Genomic DNA, 8,947 nt, shown 5'->3' with positions numbered 1-8,947 from the left:
CATAATACATAGACTGTAATCCAACTGCGTTTATGACTAATAATCCACCTTCAGATTATCATCCGAACCCCTTCCAGTATTAAGTTGAAAGCAACAGATTATCGCATTAAGCATTGTGTGTAAAGTAAACAATAAAATTATCCTTAGATAAAACATTGTTTTTTTCTTCCTAGTAGCAACAACACATCTACAATCTTAGAAGTTATTGTCACTCTTCCAGATTACTAGAGGCATGAACCCACTATCGGGCATAAATACTCCCTCTTGGAGATACATGCAACTATTTGATCAGGGTAACTACAAGTACCGAAGAGCATGCAAGATCTTAAATAACAATAGTATGATAATATGATGAACAATCTGATCAAAATTCCACAATTTATCGGATCCCAACAAACACAACACCAATTACATCATATGGATCTCAATCATGTAAGGCAGCTCATGAGATCATTGTAATTAAGTACATGGGAGAGAGAGTACCAACTAGCTACTGCCGAGAACCCGTAGTCCAGGGGAACTACTCACAACCCATCATGTAGTCGAAGTGGAGACGATGGACTCAATGGAGATGGCTACGGGGTCAATCCCCGTCCTGGCAGGGTGTCGGAACAGGAACTTCTGACCCCCGAAACTTGTCTGGACAATGGCAGCGCCGACGGAACTTTTCGTGGACGGAGGTTGGATTCTTTAGGGATTTTGCGTCGAAGGCAATTTATAGGCGGAAGGGCAAGATCGGTGGGCGCCAGGAGGCTCCACACCACCCCATGGCGCGGCCAGGGGGCCCGCGCCAAGGGCTGGTGTGGCCTCCCTAGTGCCCTCCTCCGTCTCTTCTCTGGACTTTGTCTTCGTGTCGGGAAAATAGGAGGTTTGGCTTTTGTTTCGTCCAATTCCGAGAATATTTCCTGTAAAACTTTTCTGAAATACGGAAACAGCAAAAAACATGAACTGACACTGTGGCATCTTGTTAATAGGTTATTTACGTAAAATGCATAGAAGTGCAATGAAGTGTAAGCAACACATATATAAATGGGTGTAAAACAAACATGAAGCATCAAAAATTATAGATACGTCTGCAACGTATCAGTGTGCTCTTTTTTATACAAAAAGTGATTAATGTCGAAGGAGAGTTCCACACTCATGCTTGATATGGTACAAGTATATATGAAATAATCTATGCTGCATAGTTAGAAACTTTATCTTTGTTATTTCAGAATGTTGATCGTGATTTTCAAAACTATAAATTGCCATGCATGTTGTGTGTATATATTCATGTGTTATGTGGCTCCCCTAGAGATCGAGTAAAGAGTGATCGATGATCCTATACGCAATACTATGTAGTGTTATATATGTTATTCCTACGCTCATACACTGCCAGATCAACTAGAATAAGTTGACATGCGCAAAAAGAATAAAAAATACAACAGTAAAATATCATACTCCTATAACACAATGGTAGCGTGTAGGAGGACACGCGAGGAGTAGAACCACTTACTAGTAGCATGTCGGTTGACACACTACCATTACTGCTAAAGGAAGCGTGCGTGATCGTTCAACCAAACGATCCACCTTAATTGTTTAGCACAACCATACTCATGATCACAAAAGGTTGATCATCTCACAACAATTGAGCTAGTTTTATCACATGCATAACTAGAAACTATTTCTTTCTTGTTTCTCTCTCTACACCTTCTAGTGAGCTTCTCTTTGGAACTCATATTCAAGGAACACTACAGTTATAACATAAGGATAAACTTAATAATAACACCGAGTTATACATAATAAATAAATATTATTATTATTATTGCCTCTAGGGCATAACTCCTTTCGCTCGCACCAGGCGCATGCCTGTGGTGTCCTCTCCTAGAGCAACATGCAGACGTGGCGTAACGATTCCGGTTGGGCCCTCGTCAACAACATCATGTTCCCAACCATCAAGGCGCCCCGGGATGTGTTGACGGTATTCGTGGAGGCATCATATGCAGCAAGGGCGAATCTCAGGGATGCCGCATTGCAATAACAGGCTGCCGAGGCAAAGGAGGAGCTCGACTATCGGGTGCCAATCCTGCAGAGCCTCAACAATCAACACGAGCTCGTCTACCCGCCTCAGCCTTCCGGCGACGCTTTCTAGCCTGCGTCGGTGAGCGCAATGATGTATGTCCTAGGGTAGACAATCCAACAATCTAGCTAAGTATCCATATTCTGAGACCTAAATCTCGTTTTAATTTCTACTTTTATGTTTATAACTATGAACAAGTATGCGTGAAGATGAATTAATTATTTGTTAGCAAAAAAGCGCGAGTTCTTTTTTTAGTTACCCATTTTGCAAGTCAAATTTCTAGAACCCGGAATTCGTTTGGGGGGGGGGGGGTTACCCGATCCTAGATATCTAGTATCGGGATATCCATGATCTGGTAAATCTGCTCTTAGTCGTAAGTATTCAAAGAAGCTGATTGATGCATGTAAAATGAATACATGAACTTTTTTCCTTTATCATATTGTTCCCACATATTTGTAACATATATGATGAAAATACCATGATTTACATTGATTTATGGGGATTTACCAATGATTCCTTTATTTGGTTTATAACCCTGTGATGTTGTGCAGAGCACAGTTGGAAAACCCCCAAGAGGAAGGTATGATGAGCACAACAACAGTTTTTACTTAGTAAAAAGCCAAGATTTAATTGACCAGTAGGAGAAAGAAATCACTTTTGAAGGTGTTGCTAGCTGACTTTGGCAGGGCGCACTACCAGTGTCAGCAACAACGTAAAACCTGCACACAACACAACCAAAATACTTTGCCCCAACTTACAGTAAGGTTGTCAATCCACCGGTTTTGCTGAAAACAAAGGATTAGACGTATAGTTTGGAAAGAGATGTTTGTTTGCAGTGAAATAAAGAGAACTGTACTTGCAGTAGATGGATTTATCAGTATAAAAGAAAGGACCGGGGTCCATAGTTCATTAGAGGTGTCTCTCCATAAAGATAAATAACATGCTGGGTAAACAAATTACAGCTTGGCAATTGACATAAATAAAGACCATACATGACAAGATGATTACTATGGGATTCATTTGGGCATTACAACAAGATTCATAGACTGTAATCCAAGTGCATCTATGACTAATAATCCACCATCCGGTTAGCATCCGCACCTCTTTCAGTATTAAGTTGCAAGCAACATATTATTGCATGAAGTAAAGGGTGTAAAGTAAACAATAGAATTATCCTTGGATAAAGCATTGTTGTTTTCTCCCTATTAGCAACATCACATATACAACCTTAGAAGTTATTGTGACTCTCTCAGATTACTAGAGGCATGAACCCACTATCGAGCATAAATACACCCTCTTGGAGTCACAAGCACATACTTGGCCGGAGCATCTACTAGCAACGAAGAGCATGCAAGATCACAAATAACATATGGCAAGTATATAATCAATCTCAACCATAGTATTCAATATTCATCGGATCCTAGCAAACACAACATGTATCATTACATAAAGATGATCTTAATCATGTTAGACAGCTCACAAGATCTAAACATGAAGCATAAAGTGGAGAAGACAACCATCTAGCTACTGCTATTGACCCGTAGTCCAGAGATGAACTACTCACACATCACTTCGGAGGCGGGCATGGCGATGTAGAGGCCTCCGGTGATGATCTCCCTCTCCGGCAAGGTGCCGGGAAGAGTTTCAGAACCCTCCCGAGCTAGGGTCGACGATGGCAGCGGCGACGGAACTTTTCGTGGATGGAGGCTCGGGTATTTAGGTTTTTCCCGATCAGATGAATTTATAGGCGGAAGGGCGAGGTCGGTGGACACCCGAGGGGCCCACACCACCCCTAGGCGCCGCCAGGGAGGGGCCGCGCCTAGGCATGGTGTGGCCACCTCCTGGCTCTTCTCCGTCTTTGCGACAATAAAATAGGAACTTCGGCTTTCATTTTGTCCAATTCCGAGAATATTTCATGTACAACTTTTATGAAATACAAAAACAGCAGAAAACATGAACTGGCACTATGGCATCTTGTCAACAGGTTAGTTCTAGAAAATACATAAAAGTGCCACGAAGTGTAAATAAAACGTATAGAAATTGGTGTAAAACAAGCATGGAGCATCAAAAATTATAGATACGTTTGCAACGTATCACCCTGCAAAAGAGAAAAACCTTGTTTCGCGTATTTTTCACTTTCAGAGACCTATACAGAGTCAAATTGATCTGGGATTTTCGGAGCATCATTTTTCACCGGGAGGAACATAATGGACTTTTGGAGCACACCTGGAGAGGCCTGAGGAGCGAATGAGGCCAGGTGGCGCAGCCCCAAAGTCTGGTTGTGCCACCCACCTCCTTTCGCACCTCGATCATCCGATTGCCCTGATTCTTTCGTCCACCAACGTATTTTGCCCTAAAAATGACTATATATACGGTCCCGAAGAGTACTCGGGAGGAGAGCCCCGTAGAAAGACAGAAACACCAAAATGGAGGCCGCTGCAGAGAAGATTGGAGGGGAAAACTCCGCCGGGATCACCGCTGGAGGGATCTCCACCTTCTCCAACGTCTTCATCATCATCACCATGACCAAGAGGGAGTAGTCCACCTCTAGTCTAGGGTTTGTGGCAGTATCTTGATCTATTTCTCTCATGTTCTTCATAGTTCTTAGTGCCATATGAGCTGTCTATTATGATTACAGTCATATTTGTAATATCTATGTGGTGTATCCTTGTTCTATGATATTGTTATATGAGATCTGATCTTATTATATTTGTGAGTTGTGTTGATAGATGCATATTATGTACCCCGTTCTTAAGTTTATGGTCTGATCCAACATCTATGCAAGAGCGTGTGTGGGGTGATGTGTGTGTGTTAGATGGAGTAGCATGGTTTTAGTAATCGAATAGTGACAATATGTTCGAGAGCTATTATAGTTCTTACCTTTCTTTTGCTACCTCATTAGGGATAAAGTGAATGCATATGCTATGTTCATCATGTGACAATAATGGTGATCTTGTTTGTTCAAGGTAGCATATTTGATAGTCAAACTTCATGTCAAAGTACTTATTGCTATGCTCTGTTAATTCTTAATACAACATTGATGAAATTTCATTCTTATGGAGCATAAAAGAGGTGTGTTGCATCATCTCTACGTTAGGACATGATGCTCATATTAATTCTGATCTTACATATAATATGATTTGCACCTTCATATCTCATTGATGAATTGCTTTTTGTCCACCACAACTTTAGGAGAGAATAGTCAAGTGAACCCATGAACCCCGGTCCATGTTTTATCATAAGAAACACCTTTATCTTGCATTTACATTGTTTTCTATTTGCTGTACTATTTTATTCCAAAAAATACAAAAACATTTACTTTTCTTATTTGCATCCAAAACACCAAAAACAATCAATCTCTTTACAGTTTTGTGTGAAAAAAGAGTTGTGAAAAAAGAGTATGAGAAAAGAAATAAAATAAGTATGAGAAAAAGTGAGAGAGAGTTAGAGAGGATGCTCAACGCCTGTTGTTCATGTTGTCTTGGTATGGATGGCCTATAGTTGAGATGCACATCTCCTTTGGTCCTGTGTACAGGTGACACGAATGGTTAAACATGTATGTCGAAAGGTCTTGGTAATCCGAAGTTGACTAGCAAGAGGTGTAGTCCTTAGCACTTAAGAAAATGAGGCAACACTTACTCATAAGAGGTCAAACTCATGACACATAGACATCTTTATAAATGAGATACTTGGTACCTCATCCTAATTATTATTCTTGAATGAATTGCATAGCTCAAAACCATGTTTTATGCTCTATACTTTTTTTATTTTTGTTGGAGGTTTAGCACACGCATTTCCTGTTTATTTTCTTGAGTTCAAGAGTCAAAAGAAATATTTCTGAAAAGAGAAGACAAAGAATCTTCCTACAATTCTATAGGATTTTCTCAAGCATGCTTTATGATTCATAAGTACTTGTCATTCATGTTATTTACAATGCTATTTAATTTTATGCATGCTATATAGAATGTAAGAGTTATCACTTTATGAGTTCAAGTTACTTATTGTTATTCTTCATAGACTGAACCTTGTGATATTTTGCATGATTATTTCGAAGCTATATATTATAAACTCCAAAGTTCATGTTAGTTTTATCACCTTCATGCTCAAGACGATCATATGTTAAGCTTGAGGATGTTGATGCATGTAAAATGCATACATGAACTTTGTCCTTTATCATATTGAATTTCCACATATTTTCAGCATGTATGATGACAATACCATGTTTTACATTGATTTATGAGGATTTATCAATGATCCCCTTTATTTGGTTTATAATCCTGCAGAATAGGAAAACCCCGTTTCACGTTTTTTTTCACTTCCAGAGACCTATAGGGAGTCAAATTGACCTGAGATTTTTGGAGCACCATTTTTTCACCGGGAGGAACATAATGGACTTTTGGAGCACACCTGGAGAGGCCCGAGGAGCGAACGAGGCCAGGTGGTGCTGCCCAGAACTCTGGTCGCGCCACCCACCTCCATTCGCACCTCGATTGTCCGATTGCCCTGATTCTTTCGCCCACCGACATATTTTGCCCTAAAAACGACTATATATATGGCCCCGAAGAGTTCTCGAGAGGAGAATTTGGTGGACGGCGGTAGCCGCAACCACACCATCCTCGCCCCGCAGATCGCTGCCCGCGCCGCTAGCAGAAGCTGACGATGGATCTCAACGGGCCCAAGATCCAACAGCCGTCGCCGCCACCATCCATCGCTGGAGGCCGTGGAGGTGGAGCCGCCGCCGCATGTCCCGAGACGCCGCCCTAGAAGCGGAGCACGTCGAAGTCGGTGGTCGCTGCCCCAGCCGCCACCGCCACCGTCGGTCGCCGCCTCCAACAACCTCCCGGGCACTTTGGCGTCGGGGCCCGCCGCCACCGTGGCCAGCGCCGAGAACAGCGGCGGAGGGAGAGAACGCAGAGGGAGGGGGCGGCGGAAGGAGAGGGATCGGCGCCCCGACGGCGCCCTGGGGAGCGCCACGGGAGGGGTTAGGGTTTGCTCCTACAATTTTTACTTAGTTATTTCATTTAGTTTAGTTTCTACTTGTTTTATTACTACTTGTGTTATTTACTTACGCGAGAAGAGAACACTCTTCCATCCAGTTCCCCGAGAGTTCAATATAAACCCTTGAGTCACCCTTATGGGAAAGATACTCCCTTGATACAACACTCTGCACTTGGAGTTCCAACTTATCAATTTTTTTTAGCGTTGTTATTTACCGCAATCAATCACGCTCGACCCGCGGCAGGCGGCGGTGTGATCCGCCAGGGACCACAGCGAGAATTTCGTCGACCTCGCCGGTCCATCTGAGCTGCCGGCCCCAAAGGAGGAGGACGATTGGTCCTTCGACTTCTCCGACGATGACATGGGTAACCTCGACTTCAACGCCTACAACGCACGCCGCTAGTTTTTTTAGTTTTTAGTTCAAATTCGAGTCACTTTCGTATAAAACTAGTCAATATTCGTATGAATTTCATTTTTTTAAATGTTTTTAGATTTAATTTTTTTTAGGAGCTGTCGTATTGGATACATCGATATGGGAACAACATCTCCAAATAGAGAATGTAGTACCGGCATCTCTATGCGGCGGTGCCAGCGCCTATTTGGGAGGTGGCGGTGGAGATAGTCTTAGGCTGGTGCCATTGCGGGCTGGAGGCGGGGCGTTATCGCCCGGCGCGGGGCGAGAGGCAGGCGGGAGAGGGGCGAGACGGGAGTGGCAGGCGACGGCGGGGGCGCCCGGCGCTATCGCCCGCTCCCGCCCGGCTAACGCCCGCGTTGGAGGCGAGAGCGAGGCGAGAGGGCGGCGGGAGCGAGGCGGCATCGTTGGCGGGGCGGGGCGAGAGCGGGGCGGGCGAGAGGGCGGGCGAGAGCGGGCGTTAGGCGGGCGGGAGGCGGGCTAGAGGCGGGCGAGAGTGTTGGAGATATGCCCAAGAGGCAATAATAAAATGGTTATTATAATATATCTTTGAGTTTATGATAATGTTTACATACCATGCTATAATTGTATTAACCGAAACATTGATACATGTGTGATATGTAAACAACAAAGAGTCCCTAGTATGCCTCTTAACTAGTTTGTTGATTAATGGATGATTAGTTTCATAATCATGAACATTGGATGTTATTAATAACAAGGTTATACCATTGTATGAATGATGTAATGGACACACCCAATTAAGCATAGCATAAGATCACGTCATTAAGTTATTTGCTATAAACTTTCGATACATAGTTACCTAGTACTTATGACCATGAGATCATGTAAATCACTTATACTGAAAAGGTACTTTGATTACATCAAACGCCACTGCGTAAATGGGTGGTTATAAAGGTGGGATTAAGTATCCGGAAAGTATGAGTTGAGGCATATGGATCAACAGTGGGATTTGTCCATCCCGATGACGGATAGATATACTCTGGACCCTCTCGGTGGAATGTCGTCTAATGTCTTGCAACCATATGAATAAGTTCATAAGAGACCACATACCACGGTACGAGTAAAGAGTACTTGTCAGGAGACGAGGTTGAACAAGGTATAGAGTAATACCGATGATCAAACCTCGGACAAGTAAAATATCGCGTGACAAAGGGAATTGGTATTATATGTGAATGGTTCATTCGATCACTAAAATCATCTTTGAATATGTGGGAGCCATTATGGATCTCCAGATCCCGCTATTGGTTATTGGTCGGAGAGAGTTCTCACCCATGTCCACATAGTTCGCGAACCGTAGGGTGACACACTTAAGGTTTGATGTTGAAATGGTAGAACTTGAATATGGAATGGAGTTCGAAGTATTGTTCGAAGTCTCGGATGGGATCCCAGACATCATGAGGAGTTCCGGAATGGTCCGGAGAATAAGATTCATATATAGGAAGTCATTTTATAAGTTT

This window comes from Lolium rigidum, chromosome 7 (assembly GCF_022539505.1).
Source record: "Lolium rigidum isolate FL_2022 chromosome 7, APGP_CSIRO_Lrig_0.1, whole genome shotgun sequence".
Lineage (NCBI taxonomy): Eukaryota > Viridiplantae > Streptophyta > Magnoliopsida > Poales > Poaceae > Lolium > Lolium rigidum.
This window is presented reverse-complemented; position numbering follows the sequence as displayed.